Genomic DNA, 26,989 nt, shown 5'->3' with positions numbered 1-26,989 from the left:
GCGACCCTAATGGCTACAGTCAACAATCAGCACTCTCTCATTAATCACTGCTAATTAACTTCATTGATTCTCAAGGCCAGGAATACCAGCACACGCGGTCCACGAGCAGCAATTTTATTACATAAAATAATGCGGCCTCCTCGAAATAGCCTTAGGGAATAGGTGCTTTGTTGGTGCCGCTGAAAGATGGAAAAACAAAATAGGCAGAAGGCTACTTTGCTTTGGAATTGAAATCTTTAAAAAGGGGTAGAGCTTCTGTTGATTGAAAGCTGGCATGCGTCAAAAGGTTCAGTGGCAGAGCATCTGCTTCACATGCAGAAGGTCCCAGGTTCAAATCCCAGCATCTCCCCATAGGGCTTGAAGAAAAACTACTGCCCATCCGAGTAGACAGTACTGAGCTCAATGGACCAATGGGCTGATGGGGTATAAGCCAGGCTCCTATGTCCCAAACTGCTTGGAAAGCACTCAGAGATAGGGCACCTGTTTTACATGCAGAAGGTGCTGGTTTCAATCCCTGGCATCTCCAGGAAGGGCTGCAAAATAGCCTTTCTGAAACCCTGGAAAGGCACTGCCATTCAGTATGGACCAGTCCTGCCCTACCTGGTGACCTCCAGCTGTTTTGCATTACAACACCCTGGCAAATGAGTGTGCTGTCCAGGGCAGTTGTAGTCTAGGGCTGGGCGATATTTGGTTTTTCAGGATTGTGATATATCACCAGCTAAACATTGTGATAGGGGACGCGGGTGGCACTGTGGTCTAAACTACAGAGCCTAGGGCTTCCCGATCGGAAAGTTGGCGGTTCAAATCCCCGTGATGGGGTGAGCTCCCGTTGCTCAGTCCCTGCTCTTGCCCACCTAGCAGTTCGAAAGCATGTCAAGTGCAAGTAGATAAATAGGTACCGCTCCGGCGGGAAGGTAAACAGCATTTCTGTGCGCTGCTCTGGTTCGCCAGAAGCGGCTTAGTCATGTGCCACATGATCTGGAAGCTGTCTGCGGACAAACGACGGCTCCCTCAGCCTATAGAGCGAAATGAGCGCGCAACCCCAGAGTCGTCCGCGGCTGGACCTAACGGTCAGGGGTACCTTTACCTTTAAACATTGTGATATACCAATATATCACAATATCTGAAGTAAGGATGGAGCTATGTAGAGGCATTGGTTGGCTTCACGGTTTTTTCTGCATCGTGATTTTTGCTGGTGCCTGCTCTTGTGAGCTGCTGCCCCCTGTATGAGGCAAGGGAGAGCTGAGCCAGCAGAGTTAACAGGGGCCGCAGGAATTGAGAGAAGCATTGGTTGGCTGTATGGTTTTTCCTACATTGTGATTTTTGCATAGTACACACATCATGATTTGCAATATATTGCCAGGTCAGAAATTCTGAAATTGATATAACAATGTGAACTTCAAACCGGTTTTGGGCGATGTATTGATATATTGCCCAGCCCTATCATAATCCCAAACATCAGGCTGTGTAGAAGGAAGGCTGGTGTCAACAACATTAAGCCAGACAGATTACTGGTCCAACTGGGCTTAAGGCAGCTTCCTAGGCTCCTGCTTCTCTGCCCATCTCAATGGGGCTGTTGTTACAGATGGTTACATGGTCCATAGCCAACCTAACATAGGACACTTTCAAACAGCTGGAATAGATTCTAGCCACAAAGTGAGGGAGTAAACCCCGAATCATGTAAATCCAGCCTCACAGGGGCCACTCAGAAGTCCCTTGGCTAACCCCCTGCTTGGAGCTGTCGTTTTCAGAGGTGTGAACTCTGCCCCAGATGCATTCCTGAAGCTTTTCCAAAAGTCCCCAGACAGCCATGCTTTTCCGCTGCAAACAAGAGGATCATTCACCGGAAAGCACAAAAAAGGCTCAGAGGAGACGCTGCAGTTGGGGGAGGCCAAAAAGGCAGCTAATGAAAAGCCCAATCGGCAAAGGCTCCCGAGATCAAAAGCAGCCCATTTGGGAAGGCAACATTCATCGCTCTGTCCTGCCACTTCCTGCTTCCCATCTTCAGGGAGCACAATAGACAAATCAGCCTTTTCACCACAAGCTGCGGCTGCTCTGGCGCATTAATGTGCAGCCATCGAGCATCGCCGGCTCTCGCTCAGGGCCGTGGCTGGAGAGAGGCAAAGTTGCTGTGAAGCATGAATTGCAACCAATGCAAGATCAGCAGGCTGCCCCCACTGCAGCCTAGAAGTGAGAACCCTGAACCCTACTCCCCTTATTGCCACTTGCCTTTAGACTATCAGCCTGCATCTACCCTTTTATGGCAGGCATGGGGTCAGGTTTTGGGGAGGGACTTGGGCATGATGCTCCAGCAGGCTTGCTAAATTTCAAAAAATGAAAATCCGAACACAAAAGTTGTTGAGCATTTTTTGGAGAGCCAAGGGGTGTTTTGTGACTGTTAAAACGTCCAAATTTCCCCGGACATTTCATCGTTTTCCGCCCAGATGCTGTTTACTAGCACCAAATACCGGCAATGTCTGCAAAACTGTGGATGTATGGCAACCCTAGCTCCAGCCACATCTCCCCACCTTCCAACCCCTTCTCTGTTCATATGTCTACACACAGAGCCATAGAACTGATTCATCAGTCCAATCCTCATCGCTTAGCTTAGGAAAAGGAGCTGTCCATGGTTCTGACTGACTACAGCAATGTGGGAAAACGAAAACCAAAGGATGGATTTCATGTTAACTTGAGAGATCCATGACGGAGCTCTGCTTGAGAAGTTCTGGCTCCTTCACCTGTATGCCCATGCAGGAAGCCAGTAAGTGGCAGTTCAAGCACCTGTAATTGACACACAGAAGTCCCTTGCCATCATCAGAGACAACTTGCAGCTGGTGAGACTCCTCTGTGCTAATATAAAAAAGCATTCTGTCCATGCACAAAAGGGCCCTTATTTGGGCTTACTTCACATACCAGAGCCCAAAGCCCTGATATAGCAGAGCTGTGCTTACGCTTAGTTTAATCTTTGCAACAGAGCAAGGGAGTCGTTTTTCTTCTTTTTCCCCAAAGTGACGTTTGCAAGGCCTGAAGTCAGTTTAACAAGGGCTTTAATATTCCCATTTAAATATAATTTCCTTTTCCAACGGAGACAGCACCAAGGCTCCCCGCAACGCCTGGGCGATGGATACTCTCTCATCTGTAACAGATCCCCACACAAGGTCATGATTTGGAGTGATCCTAAAAGAGGTTAAATGAGAGCTAAAATATTGCAAGAGAGAGATTAATAGGGAGGCATAACGAGACAGAAAAAGTGCAGAAACAGGCAGAAGTGTAAGAGGTCCAAGGAGATTTATTCTCTTTTATCATTGCCCTTCATCCAAATTGCTCTGGATGAAATGCATAGCAGTTAGCATATAAAGGCCTGAATCAACTCAGGACTTGGTTACCAGAAAAATCACCTGCCCCTGTATCATAAAGGTGTGCAGAAGGACCCAAGTTCAGCCATAGCATCTCCAAATAGGGCTGGGAAGGACTCCCTGCCTGAAACCCTGGAAAGCTGCTGCCAGCCAGGACAGACAATACTGAGATAGATGGACCCATCATCTGGCTGAGTATAAGACAGCTTTCCTATTTTACATTCAGTCATAAGCCTAGCCCTGCCTTCTCCAGACAGATACACACACACACACACACACACACACACACACACACACACACACCCCACACAGGGAGCATAGGCAAATAGTCTGCAGATGGCCTCTGCCATGTGCAAAGCAACAACCATCAGACTAGGACCTGGGAGACCAGGGTTCAAATTCCCACCAAGGTAGGACCTTGGGCTAGTCACAGCCTCTCCGCCTAAACTACTTCATAGGGTTGTTGTGGGGATTAAATATGGAGGGGTCAGAACCATGAATGCCACCCTGAGATGCCTGGAGAAATAGGAGGGATATAAATGCATTCAATAAATTTTTCACACCCCGGATTTCCCTGACATAGAAACACAAGACATTGCCTTACGCCAAGTCAGGCCATCAGTCTTTCTAGCTCAGCACTGACTGGTAGAGACTCTTGGGCTTTCAGATAAGGAGCTGCTCCCGGCTCTAGCTGGAGATGCTGCCAGAGATCGAACCCCGGACCTTCTGCATGCAAAGCAAGGGCTCTCCCGTGGCCCTTCCCCAACCCATCAGATTGGACCCTGGTTGACATGTATGAATCCCCCAAATCTGTTTTCTCACATATATATAATGTTCACCTCTTAAGGAGCTTTTTGGAAATGTATTAAATGGTTTTAAATATGTAAGACCAAGCGTCACACCCTGGTCTTTCCCATCACTAGAATCAGTGCTAGGTGGAATTGGCTTGCTTTGCCCATATTGAACCAAGCATTACTGTATTCGTCCGAAACCCGCCTCTAATATTTCCCCAACACAGCTCTGCTTAGGATAAATTGACAGAAGATGACGCAGGTTGTTTTCAAACACCAAGTGATGCTCTCTTGGCTTGGCAAGGCACAGACATCCTTGGTGACTCAATCTGCACAGTGAAGAACAAGTGGTGTGTCTCTCCCCCCCCGCTCCCCCCCCCCCGCCCAACTTGGCAGGCTGTCCCGGAGAAGAAATCCAGGATTCTGTGCCACCCAAAAGGAAAGTCAATATCTTTAGTGCTTTAGACCCGCTCCAGCAATAGCAGAGCAGCCCAAAGGGAAGTCAAAGTTGCATCAATTACAAGGAAGACAGTGCAAGTTCATGCACAGAAACAAATGGAACAAAAGTGGTTCGTTTGTGATGAATTGAGCTCACTTGCTATGAAGTTGTTATTATTACTTGCATTTATATCCCACCTTTTTCTCCAAGCAGCTCAAGGTAGTGTATATGGTTTTAATCTCCACAACAACCCTGTGAGGTAGGTTATGATGCAAGATAGCGAGTGGCCCAAGGCCACCCTGTGAATTTCATGGCCGCATGAGGATTTGAACCCTGGTCTTCCAGGTCCTAGTCTGAAGCTCTAGCCACTATGCCACACAGGCTTTCAAGATGTACCTCACAGCCCAACACCACCTGCTGTCAACGTCCTACACAAGATGCCTTGATTTTCAAAAAGCAACACAGCACTAGAATGCTTCCAGGCCAGCATTACATAGGAACACAGGGTGTTGCCTTAAGTCAGATTGTTGGGTCATCTAGCTCAGTCCTGCTTACCCTGACTGGCAGCAACTCTCCAGGTTTCTGAAAGGGATGTTCCCAGCTCCATCTGGAGATGCCAGTGAATGGGACCTTCTGCATGCAAAGCACTACAACTGCAGCTCAAGATGTAAAAATGAAGATAGATCTCTGGCCTCCGGGTTCTGAGCAAAGGGGTGATATCAGTGTGAGCATAAGAAGCTGTTCTATACAGTCAAACCATTGCCCCACCTGGCTCGATATTGTCTACACTGACCGAAACCTTGGAAAGCCGCTAGCAGGCACTACCTGGAGATGCCGAGGAATGAATCTGGGACCTTCTGCATGCAAAGCAGCCGCACCTGCCACTGACCATGGTGCTGATTGTCGAAGGAGTGCTCTTCCTGTGTGCAGGTTTCCTGCAGAACCCACCTAATAAGCGACAGGAATGGTCATTGCCTTCATGTCCAGCTGGTGAGCTACAGAGAAGCATTTGATTGGCTACCAATGGCCCCTCCTTTTCTTCCAGCGTGGCCCTTTCCACATTCAAAGGCGCAGCTTCCTACCAACTCAGAGTCGCTGGTGCCATGCACCAGAAGCCTGTTTTCTTCCACAGCTCTCAAAATATGTATTCTTACTGTTCTTAAGTGGTTTATTATGACCAATTGTTTATCTGCATAACTACTGGGGCGGGGGCGGGGGGAAGACAGAATGCTGAGCATCTTCTATCAGAAGCATTGATCTTGCAAAGCCCCAGAGAGAAATACAATTAACCATAACAGAAGGAACGAACTCTGGCTGTTGACTGATGAGTTGCTGTATTAAGACACCCGGTTCAATTAAGCTAAGAGCTTTCTTTCATTCTTGCAGTGATGGTTCCTAAAGCAAAACAGAACAGCAGCAACAGAAAAAAGCCCTCTGCATTACAATGAAACCAATGTTTAAAAGTGTACCGAAATGGTCCAAAGTACCAGGAGTATTTTAATGTGAGGTTTTAAGCAACTCGGTTTCTGCTAATGTACCTTGCTGCAGAATATGATGGGCTGTCAACATAAAGATTTAATTTAGCATTGTTGCCTTGGCACTGTAACTAAACAACAAGGCATATAAAACTCTGGCAAATAAACAGTGGGCCAGAACCTCTCAGAGAAAAAATGGCTCATTAAACACAATCTATAGAACTAAAATGCTGGTGTCAAATGGTACAAAATTCCAGTCTCCAGCAGGGAACCTGAAACTGGATTGTCACGTTGCAAGATTTTCATGAGGAAGCCACAGCTTAATCGCCCTAAATGGGCCCATGAAGAAAGAGGTGTGTTGAATCTAGGTTTCTACTCCTTGTGGGGTTCTAAAATGTATGACAATACTCAGAGGAAGGGGGGGGTGTCTAGTTTTTTAGGGTTTCTTCATAGCCATATGTAGAGCAAGCAACTAATAGAAGCACAATTATTCACATGCACAAAACCCACAGACTTACATTGTGGGATGAGGCCAGTGACCCAACTGGTCAAGCATCCTGTTCTGGGAAACCTGCTACAGTGATTTGGGGTTGGGGGTCAGCAGTATCAGGATATGGGGGGGGATCCTATACCCAGCCTGCCTCAGAATGCCCGGGTCCCAGCAAGAGAGCACTTGATTCAAAGACAAGCCACTGAGCTCTGGACAAAGCCTCTTGTGTTGACCTCAACTCCTCAGCTTGAGATGTTGGTGTTTCTTACATAGACACTAGGGTAGGAGGGAGAAAACATGCCCCCATTGACCCAGACCTCCTCCCCACTTAATAGCCCACTGCTTATATTTTTAGTGCAAAGACTAAGATCAGGGCTTCATTTTCTAAAAAAAAAAAAAAAGCAGCCAGGCGCCTTAACAAGACCAAATAATGCATTTTTCATCACTAGGAATATTCAAGAACTTAAATTTCCTGTGTACAAATTAGCTTTTAAATAGCAGGTTCATTCCTCTGCTGATCTCATTTGGAACCTGGATACAGAGCCTGGATTTCAAAGTGCATGAAAGGCCTCCTATGGTAAATTAGCCTCCCTGACGCTTTTCAAGCCGGTCGCTAATAAACTACTCCTAATTGGCACCGTTGAAAAATGGATTCGGGAATGGCAATTAGGTTGCTTTGATTTCTTCCGTGGCAATCTTGGGGATCAACGAGGGGTGGGGTGGGGGGGAACCAGGGGGCTGGAAAAAGCCAGAGTGGAAGACAATAATTAAGACGACACACTGTAGATGCACTTTGAGTGCCCAGCAATCTTCTTTCGCTAGGGGAGGAACCGCAGCTCGGTTGGTAGCACAGGTGCTCAGCATATATAAAAGCGCCAGGTTTCATCCCCAGCATTTCCAATATAAAAAGTAGGGGAAAGACTGTGGAGGAAGCTGCAGCCTGTCAGGAATAAGCAACAGGGCACTCAAACAAAACCAAGCCTGGCTATAAGGCAGCTTCAATGCTTGTTGCCTCTTGGCAGCAACACACTATATGCCAGCCTCTGCCAACTTGGTGCCTCCCGCTTGCTTTTCACCACAAATAGCCAGACAGCTCATAGGAGCAGGTTACTGGCAACATGTTAATCCTCTGCTGAGAAGCAGAGTAGTGGTCCAGGGTTGTGGGGAATCAAACACCCATTTCTATTCGGTGTTCGAAACTAGCCAAGCGCCAGGCACAATTTGCACCTAGCTTTCAACCCCTTGCAACCAATCAAAGATGCCTGGGCACTAGGATGGCACCTGATATCTCCATCTGGGGATCATTGGACCTGGACTGCTTTCGCACAGTAATAACACCATCCTGTAGAATTCTTTCAGTTATATTTTATCGGCACAATCGGAATGAATTTCAGGAGCCAAGAGGCTTTTTCCGCGCAGCCTAAACAGGAGCAGCCACCGTTACAAAAAAGAGGTTGAAATGGGCCAATACATATGTGGACTGTCCCTGGATTAAGTGACTTTTCTTAAGTTCACAAAACATTTAACCTAGCTCGAGGTTGTCATCTGAACTAGCCAGATGTTTAACTGGGAATCATTCACAGTCAGTCCATCATTTGAAAAATAAGACTTTGGAGTCCTCTTGCCCCCAAAATGGCAACTAGACATTCCATTTTGGCAATTGAATTTAAGGAGCCATTTGGCACCTAGCTTATATATGAGTTTCTAACGCTGTTCCTACTTCTGCAGCTGGATCTCCAGCACCCAAGAGCTGCCCAAAGAGCATGAAAGGAGACCACTGCGTAGCCGGAAGTGAAGCACTTAGGAACACCAAAAACACAAGCTGCTTCCTTTTCAAGAGAACAATATGCAAGTTCTGCTATGCACAATGGAACAGTTAAGTCACTCCAAAAGAAGATAAACCCTCCTGATCCTTTTTTTCAGATCTAGCTGAAAGACAACAGATGGAGATCTGCACTGATCATTGTGATGAATCCCTAATTATTGTTATTACTGTAAAATGTTAAGATAATTAGTAAAGGTACCCCTGCCCGTACGGGCCAGTCGTGTCCGACTCTAGGGTTGTGCGCCCATCTCACTTAAGAGGCTGGGGGCCAGCGCTGTTTGGAGACACTTCCGGGTCACGTGGCCAGCGTGACGAAGCTGCTCTGGCGAGCCAGCACCAGCGCAGCACATGGAAACGCCATTTACCTTCCCACTAGAAGTGGTACCTATTTATCTATTTGCACTTAAGGGTGCTTTCGAACTGCTAGGTGGGCAGGAGCTGGGACCGAACGACGGTAGCTCACCCCGCCACGGGGATTCGAACCACCGACCATGCGATCGGCAAGCCCTAGGCACTGAGGTTTTACCCACAGCACCACCTGCGTCCCTAAGATAATTGCATAATCTTAAAAAAAAAAGTGAAATCTTAGAAGTGCATGGCTACAACTACGATGGACTTCGTCACTCTATGATGGCTCCTGAGAGCAGAAATGCTGGTTACTAATTCTGCTACCAGGTCACGTCCAAGGTTCTTCACAAAGCCCTTAAGATTCCTTGTGCTCCTCCTTATGAGCTCGGAGGCCCTCTGATAGCAAGCCTTGGGGGTTCTCCACAACCCTGATATTCAGCAAGCCTTTGCCAAGGACCAAGCCTTTAGTGTGGCAGGCAGCCTGTGGAACTCGGTCCCAGCCATCCCTGTTCATTTTTAGATACCTTCTGTTACTCAGGCAGGGCTTTCCTGTGTTTTAGGAAACACAGGAAACTGCCTTTCTCCAAGTCAGGGTATCGGTCTATTTAGCTGACAGTTTTTGGCATAACTCAGTCTGGAGATGTCGGGGATTGAACCTGTGATGTTCTCCATGCAAGGCAGATGCTCTGCCACTGAGCTATGGCCTTTCCCAGATTAAACACTGTCTGTGTGCAATTATGCCAAATCCATCTTGCTCCTACCTAGAGGGAACGGTGGCATTGGGTAAGCCCAGTGACCCACTGCTTATAGCCCTTGGACAGACCCCTTCACAGCATTTGGACACAATGCTTATCAATTTACCAAGTTTTGGCTGTATGCAATGGAGCATCTTTAGCTCTGGGAAAGGAGTGGAATGAGCCTGCCTACCCCAAGAGCTGCGGCTTTAAAAGGACTTGCCAAACAACAGGCTTCCTGCGCACCACCCTGTTTGGGGGAAGGATCAATGCTTCTAATTCAGCATTTGCCAGAGTGGGATTTGAACTAAGCAGGCATTTGAGATTCACTCCTCGCCCTGCGGCCCATGAATGCTTTGGCGGAACAGATGCTCTGAATCTCCAGCAGAAGGGGCTTAGCTCATTCCTTGAGAATCACCTCTGCAACTTAGGCAAAGCTTCCCATAGAATAGCCACGGAGGGCTTGTGTGCAATACAGTTTCCAACAACGTACGGTAAGTTTCTGGGGTGTGCGTACTCCCCACAAAACCAAACTTGAAATCCAAGCTGTGCAACCACCTCAATTCCGCAGCATGTATAAATGATGTGAATTTGAACAATTTCTTGCATGGAGAAAGGATAAAGCGATCTGCACAGGGACTTACACTCTGCTCCCCAACCACTGGGAGCCTTACTCAGCAGCACATCACAGGCTTCCAAAAGTTGAGAAGGCTTTGCCCAAATGCTTAGAAAAGCATATTTTATACTGGTTGCAGAATTTGAATTACCTGCAAGCAGATTTATTTTTTTATGTTATACAGCATATGCACAGGATTGCAGAGAACATTTGTGTGTCTTGGGAGTCTGCAACATACAAGAACATGCCCTGTTATTTGCAAACTGTGTTTGGTCTGCTAAGTATACTTCTTCTGTGAAGTCTTTTGCATCTTATTTCCCAGCTGTCCCACATGGTATAGATATTGTGTCGAATGAATCCAAATCAATTACAACAAAGCCAGGAAATGGAGATGGAGATCTTTTCTAAAGCAGGGGTAAGGAACCTCCATGCCAGGCCTCCCCATTTGGCCCATGAGGACATTTCAGGTAAGTCATACTCATAAACACATGAGAACTAGCCTTTTCAGTGGTGGCTCCCCATTTGTGGAATGGAGGCAATCTCTATCTGGTTTTGGGCACCAAAGCAAAGGCTTCTTTCATCTGTTTAGCTGTCATTTTAGGTTTTTACTTGGTTGCTCTTAATTAATTTTAATGCAAGTCACTTTTGGGTCAATCTGCGAGAAAAGCAACAAATATAACTAATTAATAAACATATAAATGAATTATGATTCCTGGCATAGGGTAGGCAAAAGTAGGGCTTGGACATAAGGGGATTTGCAGGCAGCACCAGCCAGCTGTGACTGCAAAGTCCTGTGAAAATGCCTTTCCAAGTGTAGATTTGCAAAAGAGTCACCTATTAACATTGTGACATCAGGTGATTGGCAGTCAGGTGGCACCACCCACTTACCAAACCTGGCTCCAGGCAGGGCAGGGGAAGAAGGACCTGGCTCACTGGTCAGATCCAGTTCCCCAACCCTGTTTTAAGAAGTCACTACCTGGGTAGAAGCATAAAGGGGAAAGGGAAAACTGGAACAAACAGCTCAGTCTGTTCCCACCCAGGAGAAGACAGGAACACCAGCGTAAAAAAGCAAGACAGTGCCAAGTCCTTGGCAGGGTCTCGTACTCTTGTCTTTCATTTACTCCCTTGAAATCCTGCCCAGAGAAGGTTGGAGATGCAAAAACAGCAGCCAAAACATTGCAAGCTGGAGCTTGTTTCTGCTTCTCGCTTCCTCAGTATAACTCGCCACGAGACAGCAGCACTGCATGCCTTCAGAGGCAAAGCACCTGCCTCCCCACCAGGGGGCAGCAACAGGCACACCAAAGGTCATGAAGTAGGGGGGAAATGGCCCGTCTGGGTGGGCTGAGGAATCATGGCAAGAGGGAGCAGCAGCTCAAGCAAAACCCAGTTCTGGGTCTCCCACTAGCAGGAAGAAGGCAAGTCCCCAGGACTGAGGACAGTCAAGACACTTCAAGACAGGTTGATGGAGAATGACCAAGTAGCTTTCAAGCCCCAAGACTGCTTGGAGCCTGGGTAGCCAATGAACCATCTGCTCTCACCAGTGCTGTGCTTAAAAACCGATCCTGTGTTTTGGTATGAAAAGAAAAGGCATGTTGCACCTCTCTCCGTGCCTTATCAGAGTAAAGGGCACATTCCAGTCAGGCAAAGGAACTCAGATAAAGGTAAAGGGACCCCTGACCATTAGGTCTAGTCGTGACCGACTCTGGGGTTGCGGTGCTCATCTCGCTTTATTGGCCGAGGGAGCCGGCATACAGCTTCCGGGTCATGTGGCCAGCATGACTGAGCCGCTTCTGGCGAACCAGAGCAGCGCACGGAAACGCCGTTTACCTTCCCGCTGGAGCGGTACCTATTTATCTACTTGCACTTTGATGTGCTTTCGAACTGCTAGGTGGGTGCTGGAGCAGGGACCGAGCAACGGGAGCTCACCCCGTCACGGGGATTCGAACCGCCAACCTTCTGATTGGCAAGTCCTAGGCTCTGTGGTTTAATCCACAGCGCCACCCACGTCCAAAGGAACTCAGAGAGAGCATCAAAGGAGGTTTTCTCCTCCTGAGAGTACCAAGCACTGAACAGGGAGGCCTGGAACACAGAATTTGTCGCCAGGGCCTGAAATCTGCCACCCCTGTTCTCCACCCGCTTCTCGTTTCCACATTTGTAACCTGGGGATCAGCCGACGCTCTTCAAGGGTTTGGATTTGGCCCTGGGGTCATTTGAGATGCAGGGTCCAGGAGACCTCAATAAGAGGGGATCCCTTGCTCCTTCTCTTGGGGCTTAGCAATAAAGTCCCTTTATACATCCTACTTACAGATGCAAACTTTAATCCCCAAAATATATATTCCTAAATAAATTTGCCAAGACCCACCCTTCTGAGATACAGCAGAATTTCACACCCCATTAAGTTTTAGCAAGAGCTGAACGAACGGACCTCATCTTAGTGCTGGGTTTTTTATTAGTTTCTACTCCCTGCTTTCACAATAGCAAATCCCCCACACATAAGCACAATTATTATTATTACTCTTAATATAATTTTGCATCTTCTGAAAGCCTCAAATAGAGAAATTTGGAAAACTCAATTAACAAAAGGTTCCTCCTCTTCCAACACAGAGGAACCCAAGGCTCCATGGGCCAGGACGATGCTATTTTCAAAACTCCATTTCCGATTAAGTGGAGTCACAATGTTCTGTAGATGATCAGTTTCTGGGTTAAGTGAATGAGCATTTTACAAGCCAGCGTTTTAACTGCCTCTTGCAGCAAAGTCAGCCTTGATGGATAGGCACTCTGCAAGAATTATTCTGAAAAGCATCTACAAAAAAAAAAAGAAAGAAAAAAGAAAAAAGGAAAGAAAAAAAGGCTTGGTAACGTTCTTTGTTCAGGCAACATTGGTTTAAAAATACCTTCGTCGCCAGAGTGCCTCGGATGGTCCGGCACAGAACAGAATGACAATACAAAATCCAAGCCAGCCTTCCCCAACCTGGTGCCCTCCAGATGTTGTCCAAAACATCTGGAGGGCACCAAGCTGGCAGAGACTAAGCTCACAAGCAGTAAATTATGCCCTCTCAATATCTATAATATCTTTAAAAAACATCCTGGCATCTTCAGTGAAGAATCCAAACTGAAAAGAAGAAGTCGCTTTCTTTCAGTCTGGAGAGGGCAAGAGGAGATTCTCTGTTGTGAAGAAATTTGCCTACAAAAAAAGACGAGCCCTCCCACTGACACCCCCCCCCCCAATTTTTCACACTCCAAGCCCCGAGACCAGCGTTATGGAGTTTGGAGGGCAGAAAGCCGTTCCAGAATTCTGCCAGTCCTTAGACACTTATGCACTCATTTCATTATTTCATGAAATTTGTATACTGTTTGACTATTTTTTTAAAAAGTCGACTTCATTTTGTAAGGGTGGATCCTGCACCACCACCACTGTTGCCCCACTAGAGAATTAAGGAGACACAACTCTTTTCACCATCCTGCGAGTGACTGGCCTGGTGGCACCTCTGACATTGAGGTCAGGCAAGCCCCAACCCCTGCAATTCAAGATGTTCATCCAGGCTGTCCCCGGCCCTTTTGCTAAGAGCTTCATTATTAATAATTAACATTAATTAATGGTAACACTATTAGCATTATTATAGGATGTAATATTAATACAAGCTCCTGGTATGCTCGACAGCAGTGATGATTTCTCTGATTTTACTGATGATTGGTTTTATGGGATATTTACGATTCGGATGTTCTGTGAGATGTGAAGCTGTGAGAAGCTGGAGGAGGCGGCGGCTTTAGAAATAAATGCCTGGTCCCAAAACATAGGAAAAGGGAGGAGACCTTGAGTGGGATATTGCTATGTTTTATTATAGTGCCAGGATGGAGTTCCTGGGGCTCTCCAGGTATTGTTGGACTCCAAATCCCATCAGTCCCTGCCAGCAGGACCAGTGGCAGAGGATGATTGGAACTGTATTCCAGCAGCATTCGAAGGGCCACAGGTTCCCTGTTGTCGTATCTGTCTGGTATTCCTTTTCGTAAAACTAAAAGCAGTGTAGAAAACTTTTCAGTGCTGATGCCTGCTATGCCCAGGTTTTCAAAAGGTGCTGAGCTGTATTGTATGCTCTGAAGAATCAGGCTATTCCTTTTTTCCTATCCCCCTCAAACCTTCCCCACCAAAGGTCCATCTGACCTGGGAGGGGAAGGAAGAAAGAGAGCACAGATTGGAGGAGAAAGAACATGAATACTTTGGTTAGTTTCCTTCCCATCTGGGGAGGGCAGGCAGAGAGAAAATGTAGATCTAATCACAGTTTTTGATCACCCTTATCTTCTACAAGTAGAGGGTACATGCAATTTAAAATTAATTGCCCACACATTTCTTAAAAGTGAGATATTTTACATCTCTTGCATTTTAAGATAAAGGCAATCAAAAGACTAATTAATGCTACATTTACTGCTACAATGCTACAGCATTGTCTTAATTTGACTACATGGTAAGCTAGTTGTAGCGAACAGATAAAAAAGCCCTTTCAATCCCAAGATGCAAACATATCCTGTTTTGACAGGCCGTCTTTGTCTGAGAGCATTGATAGTTTTGCCATTACTTGACACCAGACGTCAATGAGTCTATTTTCCTCTTAATGCACACGGACAGCTCCCTTAACGTGACTGGAAATTACGCTGAGACCTCAACTGAGAGTTTTTAGGAGCAAGTGATTAAGTGAAATGCCCTCTCTCTCTTTCTCCCCCACCCCGAAATAAAACGGAAGATTCTCTGGGGAGCTGTAGACTTTCACAAACTCCAAGAGCTATAATACGGCATCCTTTGGCATTCTCTATATCAGGGGTCAGCAACCTTTTCCAGCCGTGGGCCAGTCCACTGTCCCTCAGACCATGTGGTGGGCTGGACTATATTGTGGAGGGGGGGGAGAATGAATCCCTATGCCCCACAAATAACCCAGAGATGCATTTTAAATAAAAGCACACATTCTACTCATGTAAAAACACGCTGATTCCCGGACCATCCACGGGCCAGACTGAGTAGGTGATTGGGCTGCATCCGGCCCACGGGCCTTAGATTGCCTACCCCTGCTCTATATAATACCAGTGAAGCCAGTTCTCCGAAAGGAGATCTTTAGGGGAATTCTAAGGTATACAAAATTTCACACACACCGCTGCAAAACAAACAAACAAAAAAACAACAGTGCAAGGACGACTCAACATGCTTGGTGAGGATGGAATGCTGACTGGCTGTTGGAGGAGGAGCGGAATGGAGTGTTCAGGAGAGGGTATGGCTGGCTGAGTAGAAGCCTGAACAGGAGTACTCCATGCTGACACCTTTTGCTGTGACTTCCATCTGTAGGAACCAAAAACCAAGTTCCTCAAAGCAATCCAAATATCTTTATTTCAGCAAACCACAGCCTTGGGCACTTTATTTAAGTCCAACTACAGATGCAATGAAATTAAAAACAAAACAAAACCCAGCTTGCTATCCTTTCCCCCCCCCTTTTTTTTAACGTTTCCAACACAGGAAGCGAACTGATACAGAGTCAGACTGTTGGCCCAGATAGATCATAGCCTACCCTGGCTGGCAATGGCTCTCAGGCAGAGGATAGCCCCAGCTCTGACTACAAATATGGGGGACTGAACCCAAGACATGCTGAGCAAACAAAAAACGAAGAATGTGCTGTGCCACAATGCCAAGGAAAGAGGTCGCCTCTACCTGCCTCGGCCACAGCAAAGGCCCCATCACCTGCTAAACCAGACACCATTTCATACCATTTCATGAAAATTCTAAAACACGCCAGAATCTATGGAAGTCTTGGGGCCGCCCCAGTCTCTCCTCGCAGGACAAGGCAGAGCTGGAGATGAAAAGCCATTCCCCTTTCTTCTGGATTCACAGCAAGGCAGAAGTTGAGTCAATCTCCTGCACCACACCTTGCAGAAGGAAGAGGCGCAGCAGAAAAGGCAGTGTGGTGTATGTTATGTACTGAAGTTCTCACCCTGGGCCAGCAGGGGGATACTGTAGATAGTTTTCACTCAGGTCCACACATGCAAATAAGGGATTGAAAGTGACGTTCAGTGATTGGATAGTTACAGAAAGTGGTTACTGTTGCGTTGTAGTGGAGCGCTATATAAGCAGGCTGGCTGAACCCTTCAGTTCAGTTCAGTTCTGGCCCGTGAATAAACCAGAGCTGTTTGAAGAATTGCTGTGTGGTCTGATATGTTCACCCACAACTTAACAGTGTAGTGGTTAGAGTGTAAGACTAGGAGCTGGGAGACCAGAGCTCAAATCCCTACTCAGTCACTCAGTGGGTGACCTGGGCCAGTCACTGCCTCTCCATCTAGCCTACCTCACAGGGTTGTTATGGGGATTAAGCGATGAGGGGGGAAACCATGTACACTCCCTTGAGCTCTTTGGAATAAGTAATTCTTGAACAAGGTGTCCAGGGTGCCAAATCAAGGCACATCCCATTTTTGTGTATAGGGTGTTCTCCTTGGCTGCCAGCATTTTGATGAAGGTTACCTCATATTTATTTCTGCTTCCTTCTCCCCACCAAAGGTAAGCTACTCCCAAAGTATAAACAATCCATTCCAACAACAAAGAATAATCCACCTTAAACTGATCAAGTTAATGGTCTTCATCCTTACTAAATAATTCACCTCCCACCTTCTTATTGCAATGACTTAAGATGAAAACCCCAAGTTATTAAATCATTAACCATCTCACTCTCCACGCTGTGACATCTTGTGTTTCTCCTCACAAGACCCCACAGGCTACTGGGGTGGGGGGGTGGCAGGAGGGAAGAGAGATTAAATTTATGCTGCAAGTTTCATTTTCAGGCAAATTTCTACCTTTGACATGCAGTGCAAGCAATTCCGTCGAGATACGTTATTTGCAAACCATCACTTGTGAAATCCTATTTGCTAGACTCCCACTATCAGTGGGAGATTTTCCAGAATTATTGCATATATTCAGAGGAGGCTCACTAGGCTTAAGCTACAATGGGTCTGGCTCTAAATATGAAGGATGCAGGATATCACCCGAGATTTCTTATCATTGTTTTAGCTGGATTTTTAAAGTTGGTAAGCCAACTACAGCACTTACGTCAAAGCATAAATTACATTCAAGTGGCACTTATTGGAGGACTTTGGAACAAAAACAGGCAAATACATTTCGGGTTTTATACATTTTCTTTCATTTCATTTCATTTCTCTTCTTTGTTAATGTTTGGATGGTCTGTGAAGGATTTTTCTTGTACCTGATCTTAACTATTTGAACAATTTAAAAAAACAAAAAACACCCACTGAGGCTCAACCGGGGAACGACAAGCCTAACACTATTTGAAATACCAATCAATTCCAGTGTGTAGTGCAGGCATGTCAAAAGTCCGTTTCGGGGATTTAATCCAGCCCCCGTAGCAGTATATGTTCCAGGGTAAAATCCTAAAAAAAGCCCAACAGCTTTGGGGTAAATCCTTAAAAAATCTGGCCCTCTTTGGAAAAAGTTTGGGCACCCTTGATGTAGTGTGTTTGTCTATGTACCGGTATATTTTGCTGCTTTTCTGCCCATATTATGCTCATATACCTTCAGCAATATTCAACCCCACTTCCAGGAATTTCACAAGCTTCGGGAATCCCAAACACCAGGTATTTAACACAGAAATAACTGTCACACTTCGTTCACCTGCTTTCTACAGGGCAACTACATGATCACCCAAATCCCCGTCGTCCTGTTATTTTCCCTGAAATGATTCCTTTTCAAACCTCAATTTTTTATTTTATTTTTTAGGGAAGAGTAGCACAATCTCCACAGGTGTAAAACCTCTTCACATTATCCTTCATCTTTTTTCAAAAGGCAGGATTTTATATATGCAGAGAGTTGTCAGGCAGGTGAAGCTAGAATCACTGACAGGCCGTCACTATTAGCTTTTCGCTTGGTACCATTAAAAAAAACACCCCCAATCTTTTAATTAAAGTTAGAATGCTTTTTTGGCTATGCTTTTATTAACATATTTGTATAATAGCCCCCAAAGGCTGTTTTTAAAAATGATTTACTACTAGCTATCACCCTTTCTGGTGGCAGCAATTAATGTTTGTTTGTTTTTATCAGATCTACAGATTTTCCTAGAAACATGGTTGTTCTTCAGGCTTAAATAACTCAGGATTGAACTCAGCCACTTCCAGGCTGCTGCTATTTTACAGATGAAATTCAGTGATGTATCAACGCATTTGGGTTGTACAATTAAAGTGAATGTGGTCTTCTTGCAAAACAATCCCACTTCCACACAAAAAAACCAACCAGTCTTCTTTCTGTAAGGAAAGTAATAGGGAAATGTACCGGAAAACGTGGGAGAAGAATTGCTTGACATGGTATAGTATAACCTTCGCGCAAACAATTAAGAATGAATGCTCCGTAAACATCAGGCATTGTTTAACCTCTGCACAAACTTTGTGAAAACAGGTTAAGCATGAATGCTCAAAAATGTGGGAAGTCATCAGCATGTCATCAGTTATAGACAGTCTTGTCAGCCATACACCTTTCAGTCTATCCTATTCTTAATTGCTTTAAAAAGACTCTGTATTCACTTTTTGCAATGTGGCTTTTATTATATCATTTAATTTTAATATGCTGAGCAATTAAACAAAACAAATTTCTATTATTCTTTTGAAAGATGACCCTAAAACTGTTTGACTTTTTGTACATAATTAAAGCAATTGAGCAATAGTTCATAAAACATGTGATGTAGTGGGAAATGATGTGATTTTATACTTTTAAAAAAGCTTGACTTAAGTTACCTTCAACTGATACAAAAAAAGTGTTTTAAAAATGGCTGGAGTGTGAATTGTACCTTCCCTGTCCACATGTACCACCCAGTTGGATGAATAGAACATCTTTAAAAAATAAAAAAGGCAAAAACCCACAGCGTGGAAAGTCAACTGCAATTCCATGTGTATCTGACAGAAAAAAGCAATGGCTGTGCCCCCAACACCATCTTAGAAATAAATTTGGAGTGTTTCTAGATCTCAAAGTCCAGCACAAAAGGGAAAGCCACCAACACAGTTAAGGAAAGACTAAAAGGTGTCTCTGCTTCCATTTGAGAACAGCAAGGAGGGAGTTTAGACCATGATGCAGATCCAAATAGTTGTTCTGCTCTGGTACCTAAAAGGGGCCCAATTCAGTTTAGCGGAGGCTAGTCAACATTGAAGTGGAAGCCCCAATGCCAATCAGACCGAGATGGGCATAGGATCCTTTGGAAAGAAGCTCTTATCCTTGCGTACCAGAGGCGTTCCCAGGGGTTGGTGAAACCAGACCCTGCCAGGAGCACAGGCCAGTATGTGTATGTGCAAAAATCACCTCTTGAACTATGGAATGTATGGTGTGCATGCGACTGCTGTCATTGTGAGATCAAACACAGAAGAAGAAGAAGAGTTTGGATTTGATACCCGAAGGAGTCTCAAAGCGGCTAACATTCTCCTTTCCCTTCCTCCCCCACAACAAACACTCTGTGAGGTGAGTGGGGCTGAGAGACTTCAAAAAAGTGTGTCTGGCCCAAGGTCACCCAGCAGCTGCATGTGGAGGAGCGGAGAGGCGAACCCGGTTCACCAGATTACGAGTATCGCGCTTAACCACTACACCACACTGGCTCTCACAGCTGCCCTTCCTTCTTGTACCATGGCACCAAGGCATGCCATTTTTATTTTTTTGTCCTTCCTTCTTGCCTCAACCTCACTCTGGATGCTTTAAGTACTTGGGTCACGTAAAATCAGGTTGTTGTTTCTTTTTCGGGGGTAGAAACTGATACAGCTCCTTGCCAAGGGTGTAAGGAACCCTAGGTACGCCTCTGCATGAGACTGCAGTGATGATAGCAGAACACAGGTGGAATGGAGACTAGGGCAACTTTAACCAACCTGATTCCCTCCCAAGGTTTTAGAAAGCCACTCCCATGGGGCTGACCAAAGCTGCAGTCCGAAGCATCTGGAGGGCACCAGGTTGGCAAATGACTAAGTGGGCTTTTGAATTCATGCTGATAAGGAATGGCATATCCACTAGGCCACCCACAGACTCAATGACCTTGACAAGGTCAGTGCCCTTTAGAGTTATCTGCCTTGGAAGCAGAGGATTTCACCTCCCCATCCCAGATTTCCATTCAAGATTAAGCACATGCCAACATTTCCTCTCTCCCTGACACCCCTTTCTTCCACTAAAAGTATTAGTCAGTTACATTCCTACGCCATCCATTCTCTATGGCACTCAGCATACAGCAACATGTTTAATCTCCGCAAATGAGATTGGGCCAGTCACCATTTTTAGCAAGCTTCATGAAGACTATGGATCTGCCCACCCTCAGCAGAGTTCTCTGGAAAAGGCAGATAACTATTAAAAAAGCATTTAAGGCTATCCTGCACTTCAGAGAGATTTCTGACCACCCCAAAGCTGAGTAATACATGAGACCCTCCTGCACATACCCCAAATCCTCCGGCAAGTCAAGAAGCATTGGGAATGTAGGGGGGCATCCTTCACACATCCATCAGACCATTGGTCAATCTAGCTCAGTACGGTCTACACTGACCGGCAGCAGCTCTCCAGGGCTTCAGACAAGAGCATTGTCTATCCCCCCAGTGCCGAGAAATACCAAGTGCTCTGCCGTCAAGTACAGCCCTACACCATTCTGGACCCCAAAATGAGAGGCCACAACATGGTAGCAAAGAGCAGTGTTCAAAATTACCCGGGTGCAAGGCACATTTTGCTACCAGAGCAGGTCCAATTGCGACTACGTGGAGATTTCTGGGCGCCACGCTAGCAACCACGCTTTAAAAACCTCTGCCATAGTCCATAGTTAATTCCATTTCCACTGTGTGTGCTTCTCCTCCTTGCATACTGGGACAAGCAAATTGTTAAGAGCAAGCTACAGTCAGTCAATGTAGTTGAGATCATAGAATTGTAGCGTTGGAAGGGACCCCAAGGATCATCTATCCCAACCCCCTGGGGAATAGACATTCTTTCGTGGCAACCGCAAACCTAGACTTAAGGTGCCATTTGGCATCTAGCTTAAATATCTAAGTTTCTAACACTGGCAAGGAGGCTCTACGGACAGCAAATCTGAACTAAGGACACAGTTCCAAGGACTGTTCAAATTGCAGACTGTGATTAATTCAGACACTTTGGCAGGAAAAGTTGCCCGTCACGTGGCTGGAAGCTACTCAGACCTTCTGCAGAGTCCTCTCTACAGGTGAGGAGCTTGTAGCTTTCTAGTTGTTGCTGGACTCTGCATTCAGAGCAGCGGTCAAGGCTGATGGGGAGATGAAGCCCATCAAACATGTGGAGAGCCACACAATTTCCTGTTCTGCACTCGCAGTATGAAATTGGGAAGGAGGGGGTGAAGGAACGGATACATGGGAGGGGCCTCGGCAAAGTCAACGCAGCCTAAATAGTAATAATCTAATTACAATGGGAAAGTGGTTTAATTTATTACATTTGACAGAGCTTTAAAATGTGGCAGATGTCTTAGTGTTCATCGGCCACGCCAGATAGCTTGCAACACATTGCAAAAACAGGAAGAAACTGAGAAACAAGTTTGTACTTCCACACCTGGAATTGCAAGGACCAGAGAGAAGCTGGGAAGAAGCTGGAGAGACTTCCGGGCAACCAGGTTCCTCTAGCTGTGGCCCCAGCTAGTGCCTCGCCCTGCAAATTTAATCTGGATTTGATGGGAAGACTGTCTGCAAGGTGGGGCTCCAAAGTACCTTTTGCATAAGGGGCTGCCGAAAGCCTAGGGTCATGTCCACCACATGCCTCACATGAATGCAGAGAGGGCAGACTTCAGGCTTGCAGGACCAGCTTCTCTCTTTTTCATACCATAAAGTCCACCAGCCTAAGCCAGTTGCAAAATATCAGCTCAAGCAGGGCAGACTTACACTAAGAATCCAGGCACACGGTCTGCCCAGGAATCTGTGATCAGCACCAGCAACCAAAAACGAACATTCTTCCATGCAAATTTCGAGAACTTTTTAGCTGATGCTATTGTTAGACAGCTGGGAGTCAGAAATCTACTGCAAATCAACCAGAGGTGTCCATCAACCTTCTGACCTACAGGACAAGACAACAGGAGGAAAAGTTTACGGAGGGGGGGTGCCCATCATGCCTTAACCATCAGAGTCCATGGCTGGCGTGGTGCAGTGAAGTTCTGGCTTGCCCACATTACAAGGAAGCCTGGAGGTACCTGCTCACTTTATAATTCCACACTACAGTGGTACCTCGGGTTGCATACGCTTCAGGTTACAGACTCCGCTAACCCAGAAATAGTACCTCAGGTTAAGAACTTTGCTTCAGGATGAGAACAGAAATCGTGCTCCGGTGGCATGGCAGCAGCAGGAGGCCCCATTAGCTAAAGTGGTGCTTCAGGTTAAGAACAGTTTCAGGTTAAGAACGGACCTCCGGAATGAATTAAGTACTTAACCCGAGGTACCACTGTATTTAAAGCTCTGGTATTCTGGCCAAACACACACAGAGAAAGTGTACCCAACTCACAGCTTTCATCATACAAACTAGCCCAACTATAAGAAGCAACTGAGCTATACAGGACTGCTACCATTTGAGAAGCTGCCCCAGAGATTTTGAGAGCTCTGAAGCCAGAAGTAGCAATTATGTAGGAATATTCAGCAAGCGGCATTTCTCCCACACCCTTTTGCCTCCTTCTGACTTCTTCTTTTTTTCAAAGCAACCTAGGAGCACTCTAAATATTATATTTAAAAGCAGCAGCTCAAGCCACAGCCAGACACTCATTTTGTAGCAGCAAAGGCACAGGAACAATTTCACACATTTAGATGAGAGGTTAGGAGGAGCTGTGCTCCTAACTGAGAACGGCAGTTTGTGCAAACGGCTTTTAAAAGCTCGATTCAGAATTCCATTAGGAACTGCCTAGTTTCAAGGAATCATAATTTTGCTGAGTAGCACATTTGCTTTAAGACATAGAACGATAATGGTCGCTTAAAGCATAATGAAGACAAATTTGTACAACAAGCCCATTTGGGCTTTGTGCGTGTGGCTTTTGTTTTAGAAGTAGCTGAAAATGTCCCCGAGTGAAGCAGGTGGGTGTTCAGAAAAAGAAAAACTATTATTTGCTTTCCACCTTTGTATCAGCAAAATCTCTTAAAACTTATTTAAATTTATAAAACAGCATTCAGCTACCGGTATCTGATTTTCCCCGGGGCAATCAAAACCATCACATTCCATTCCATTCTGAAATATAGGGAGATAAAAATTGCCTCCTCCAATCTATTTGCAAAGTTAATCTCTGAATGTGAACAAAAGATGAGCAAACAACTTTCACAAAGCACCTTTGCGAAAAAAGTTAGTAGGGAGTGCTTTTTGGGGGTGGGGAAGGGGTAAATGAAACTTGCATTTCGAAGTAGAGCCCCTTATATCCAGGAGAGATGCAAGGAGGAAGAAAAACCTTAGAGGTACATAATAGACCCCACTTTCACCTGCCTACCATCAGAATAGTCTGCTCCATAAATTACTTATCCGTGCTAATATCCAACTACACAGCAGGTGAACGGCACTCAACATGCAACACATTCCTTCCAACTCAATACGAGGAAGCTTCCGTTGGTGCATTCGCTCCATTGATTTCTCCGCTAATATACACTTTTGATGGCGATACAGTCCCATAAGAAGACTTGAACATGCCCCATGCATAAAATCGCAAGCTTCATCTAACTAGCGTCATCTAGTCACTGAAAGTAAAATACAGCTCCTTATCCAGAGATGGGCAAATCAAGCCCGACTATCATACAAACAGGGATTGAGTGCGGGTGGTGGGGGCAAAGGTTTGTATGATCTTGAGTAGGCACTCTTATCTCCCCCCCCCCCCAAGAAACAGCAAACCAACAAAAGCATACCATCTCCTTTGTGCCAAGAGGTTTCATTGCAAGGAATTAAGCCTCAAGTTAGCACGCTTCCTGGGACATCCAGGAAGTCAGTGGGAATTCCGTCTACATTTGCGGGACTATCCTTGCTGGAAGCAAACCAAAGGCACAGACATGCAGGCTCAAGTGATTTCACTAACCTAGTTCACTTCTAAGTGAAACTCTCCCCACTCTATCTCCAGTTTTGGGAACTGGGCTGGTGATCTTTTCCCCCTTCAAGAGTTCAGGATGCACTCTTCCTACAGCTGTCAAAAGCAAAGGGGCAGCGGGGTGAAAAAAAAGTTAAATCAGGAGTTTCCTTACGTCTTTGGCTGGCTGCCTGGAGAAATCCTTTTGCATCATCCTCCACCACAGCTCCAGAGCAGACTTCAAGGAGAGCCTTGTTAAGGGGGGGGGAGGGTTCAGTTTCGAAATGGATCCCCTCTCTTGCTACGTCAACAGCCCTCCTCTCCCTCAAAACCGGCTTCCCTCTCTCAGCTGCCACCTCGCAAGTAACACGTTAATAGATTATTGCAATCAACTACTGCAAAAGGGAAGGGAAAAAAACACCCAAAGAGAGAGGCTATCGTTCCTCCCAGATATGAGCTATGCTCTGCAGGCTTGAAGAGGCAGCAGGCTGGCTCTGGACAGCGTCCAGCCACCAAGCTCCAATTTGCCAAGACCCCCGCCTCCTCCCTTTTTCCATCAGTATTGCCACCCAATCCCCCCCTCCCCACCACAGGCCTGGCCCGCAATGTCCCTCCCACTCAGTCACCCCCAGGGAAACCCCATTCATCAAGCGCTAGGGCTGATGCGTGGAGTGAATGTGGAGCAGGGAAAAACTGCAGGGCTTTTGGAGCATGTTGGAGTGGGGGGGGAGGTGAGAGATCAGAAGTTGATCTTTAACTAGCAGCAAGAAAATTGTGAGATGCAAGGGTGGGGGTGTCCTCGAAACTGTTCTTCTGCATACAAGAAAAGCCACAATTTTCTGGAAAGCTAAAACCCATCTCACACATATCCCCAAAGCTGTTTTTTGTGGGGGGGGGGGTCCTTGGGAGCAGACCTAGGACTGGGATGAATGGAATAGGGGAGCGGTCTTCTGGATGGAAGAAAAGAGGGGTTTCTCACACAGTCACGTTGCAGCCTTATGTTTTGGGGGGTTGGGGGGATGCCACAAGAGAAATAGCCAACTCCACCCACGAATTCCTGGTAAACAGAATTACATTCCCGCACACGAAACGAAGACCCTAGTGCAGGAAACGTGCTGCCTAGTGAGAGGGGCTCGCCCTGCACCATCGACCGACGGGTTATCCTGTTGGCCACGTACGCTTCCAAAGAGAGAGAGAGAGAGAGGCAAGGGGAAAGATTTTTGGCTGCTTGCTCGCGGTCAGTCACACAAATAGCTTGCAAGAAAAGCAGCCCTCATAGGGGCTAGGAACTTGGAAAGCAGTTGGGGGCGGGACTCCCTAACTCGGGTTAGGGTTAGTATTTCTCCACAAACGCTCTCCGTCCCGGAGAGCGATATAACCCTATTGTCCCTGGGGTGAGGGGAGGGGGACGCAACGAAGGACCCACGGCCATCCCCCTCCCACAGCCGTCGACATCCAGCAACTGCCCCACTCGCCCCTCAAACGCCGAGCGAGGCAGCCATGGCGCCTAGCCTGCCCAGCGCACGCAGAGAGGAGGCGAGAGGAACGGAAGTCTGCACGCGCTCAGGAGCACGCTTGTTGTTCGCGTCCTCCTTCGCCGGGTGCCGGAGCGGAGCAGCAGCGACGCCAAGCCCGCCTCGGCGGCACCTACCTGAGGAGAAGGGAGCGTCTGCCTGGAGCGGAGGAGGCGGTCGGGAGAGAGGAGCCGCAGCCCGGGCTGGGACCGGCTCGCTGGCTGGCTCGCTGGCTGGCCGGGGCTCCGCGCTCCTTCCCGGCGGCTCTTTGGCTCTGTTAGGAAAGTTGCCGCGGCCGCACGAGCGCCTTAAACCCGCCTCCCAGCAAGACGGGGCGGCCCGGAGGGCGGAGACTCAGAGCCGGACCTCCCCTCCGCTCCGCCCCCACGGGAGGCGAGGGGACGCCAGGCTCCGGCGCCTCTGAGCAAGTGCAGAGCGCCTCTTTCTCCCAACCGGCCAGCAACCCCCACAGCAAAACCTTCTGGGATCGGCGGCGGGATATTCTTAGACGTTGGCTGGGTCCCCGCCTGCTGGCAGCTTCTCCGTTGGGAGTCGAGAAGAGAAAGCGGGGCGCCTCTGAGCATGTGCGGAGTGCATTTCCGGTCCCGCTGGGCAGTAACCTCGCAGCAAAACACTGATGATGATGATGATGATGATGATGATGCTAATGTAAACCTCGCGGGTAGGGCCTCAGAATGACGAGAGGTCCACTCTACCGACCGAGCAGAAACGCGGCCCATGTTTTTTTTCCCGGGGGGGGGGGTGTCAGCATCTTTCCTGCACGTGTCAAGGTTCACGGGGTAGCTAAATGCAGCTTGGATATGTATGAAGCCTCCTCGGAAAGGGGCAGTCTACCCCAGAATTTCAGGTACTGCTGGGGAAAGCGGGGCACCTGGCCGGCTCTGTTGGAAACGGGGCGAGGGGGTGCCGTCAGGGCAGGACTTGGGGGCCAGAAGTCCATGACCCCGTTCATCGGAACAAGCAGGACCCACACTATACACAGCAGGGCTAGGGGACCAAATTTTGGAGGACGTAAAGCAATACGCATCCCCATCCAAACAGCCGCCTCCACCCCAGTAAGACTATTGGGTTGTAGCCAACGCTTGGCCTACTCAGAGTAGACCAATTGAAATCAATGGGCATGCAGTCCTGACCAGTCTACTTGAAAGGAAGTCCTGTTGCCTTCAACGAAGCTTATGCCCAGGTAAGCAGGGTTAGAATTGCACTTGCATCCATTCATTTCACTGGGTCTACTCTGAGTAGAAGTAATGTTGGATGCAGCCTTTACCCCTTGGATGTCTCTTCAGTTTGAACCAATACTGTTGCAGGTGCCACACAGCACTTTTTCTGCACTTGTAATGAACATTTTAG

General features: G+C 46.9%; 2 protein-coding genes across 8 annotated transcripts in view; one reads left to right on the top strand and one right to left on the bottom strand.

Annotated features, from left to right (window-relative positions):
- MEGF11 (multiple EGF like domains 11) overlaps positions 1-25,971 on the bottom strand; it is a 336,636-nt gene extending 310,665 nt beyond the window's left edge. The window contains exon 1 of one of the 7 annotated variants that reach the window (XM_083475008.1): positions 25,756-25,971. The gene's annotated coding sequence lies outside the window, so the exon portion shown is untranslated. Of the gene's footprint in view, positions 1-24,279; positions 24,616-25,755 lie in introns of those variants that run through there. The other 6 variants (XM_083475007.1, XM_083475006.1, XM_083475003.1 and 3 more) reach the window with 6 other exon arrangements.
- The window catches only part of TIGD1 (tigger transposable element derived 1), a 57,862-nt gene continuing 53,188 nt past the window's right edge, over positions 22,316-26,989 (top strand). Inside the window, exon 1 of the mRNA XM_083475236.1 lies at positions 22,316-22,510. The gene's annotated coding sequence lies outside the window, so the exon portion shown is untranslated. The remainder of the gene's footprint in view (positions 22,511-26,989) is intronic.

This window comes from Podarcis liolepis (assembly GCF_965112155.1).
Source record: "Podarcis liolepis genome assembly, chromosome: 14".
NCBI lineage: Eukaryota > Metazoa > Chordata > Lepidosauria > Squamata > Lacertidae > Podarcis > Podarcis liolepis.
The sequence above is the reverse complement of the archived record's forward strand: the minus strand, read 5'-3'. Positions and strand labels throughout refer to the sequence as shown.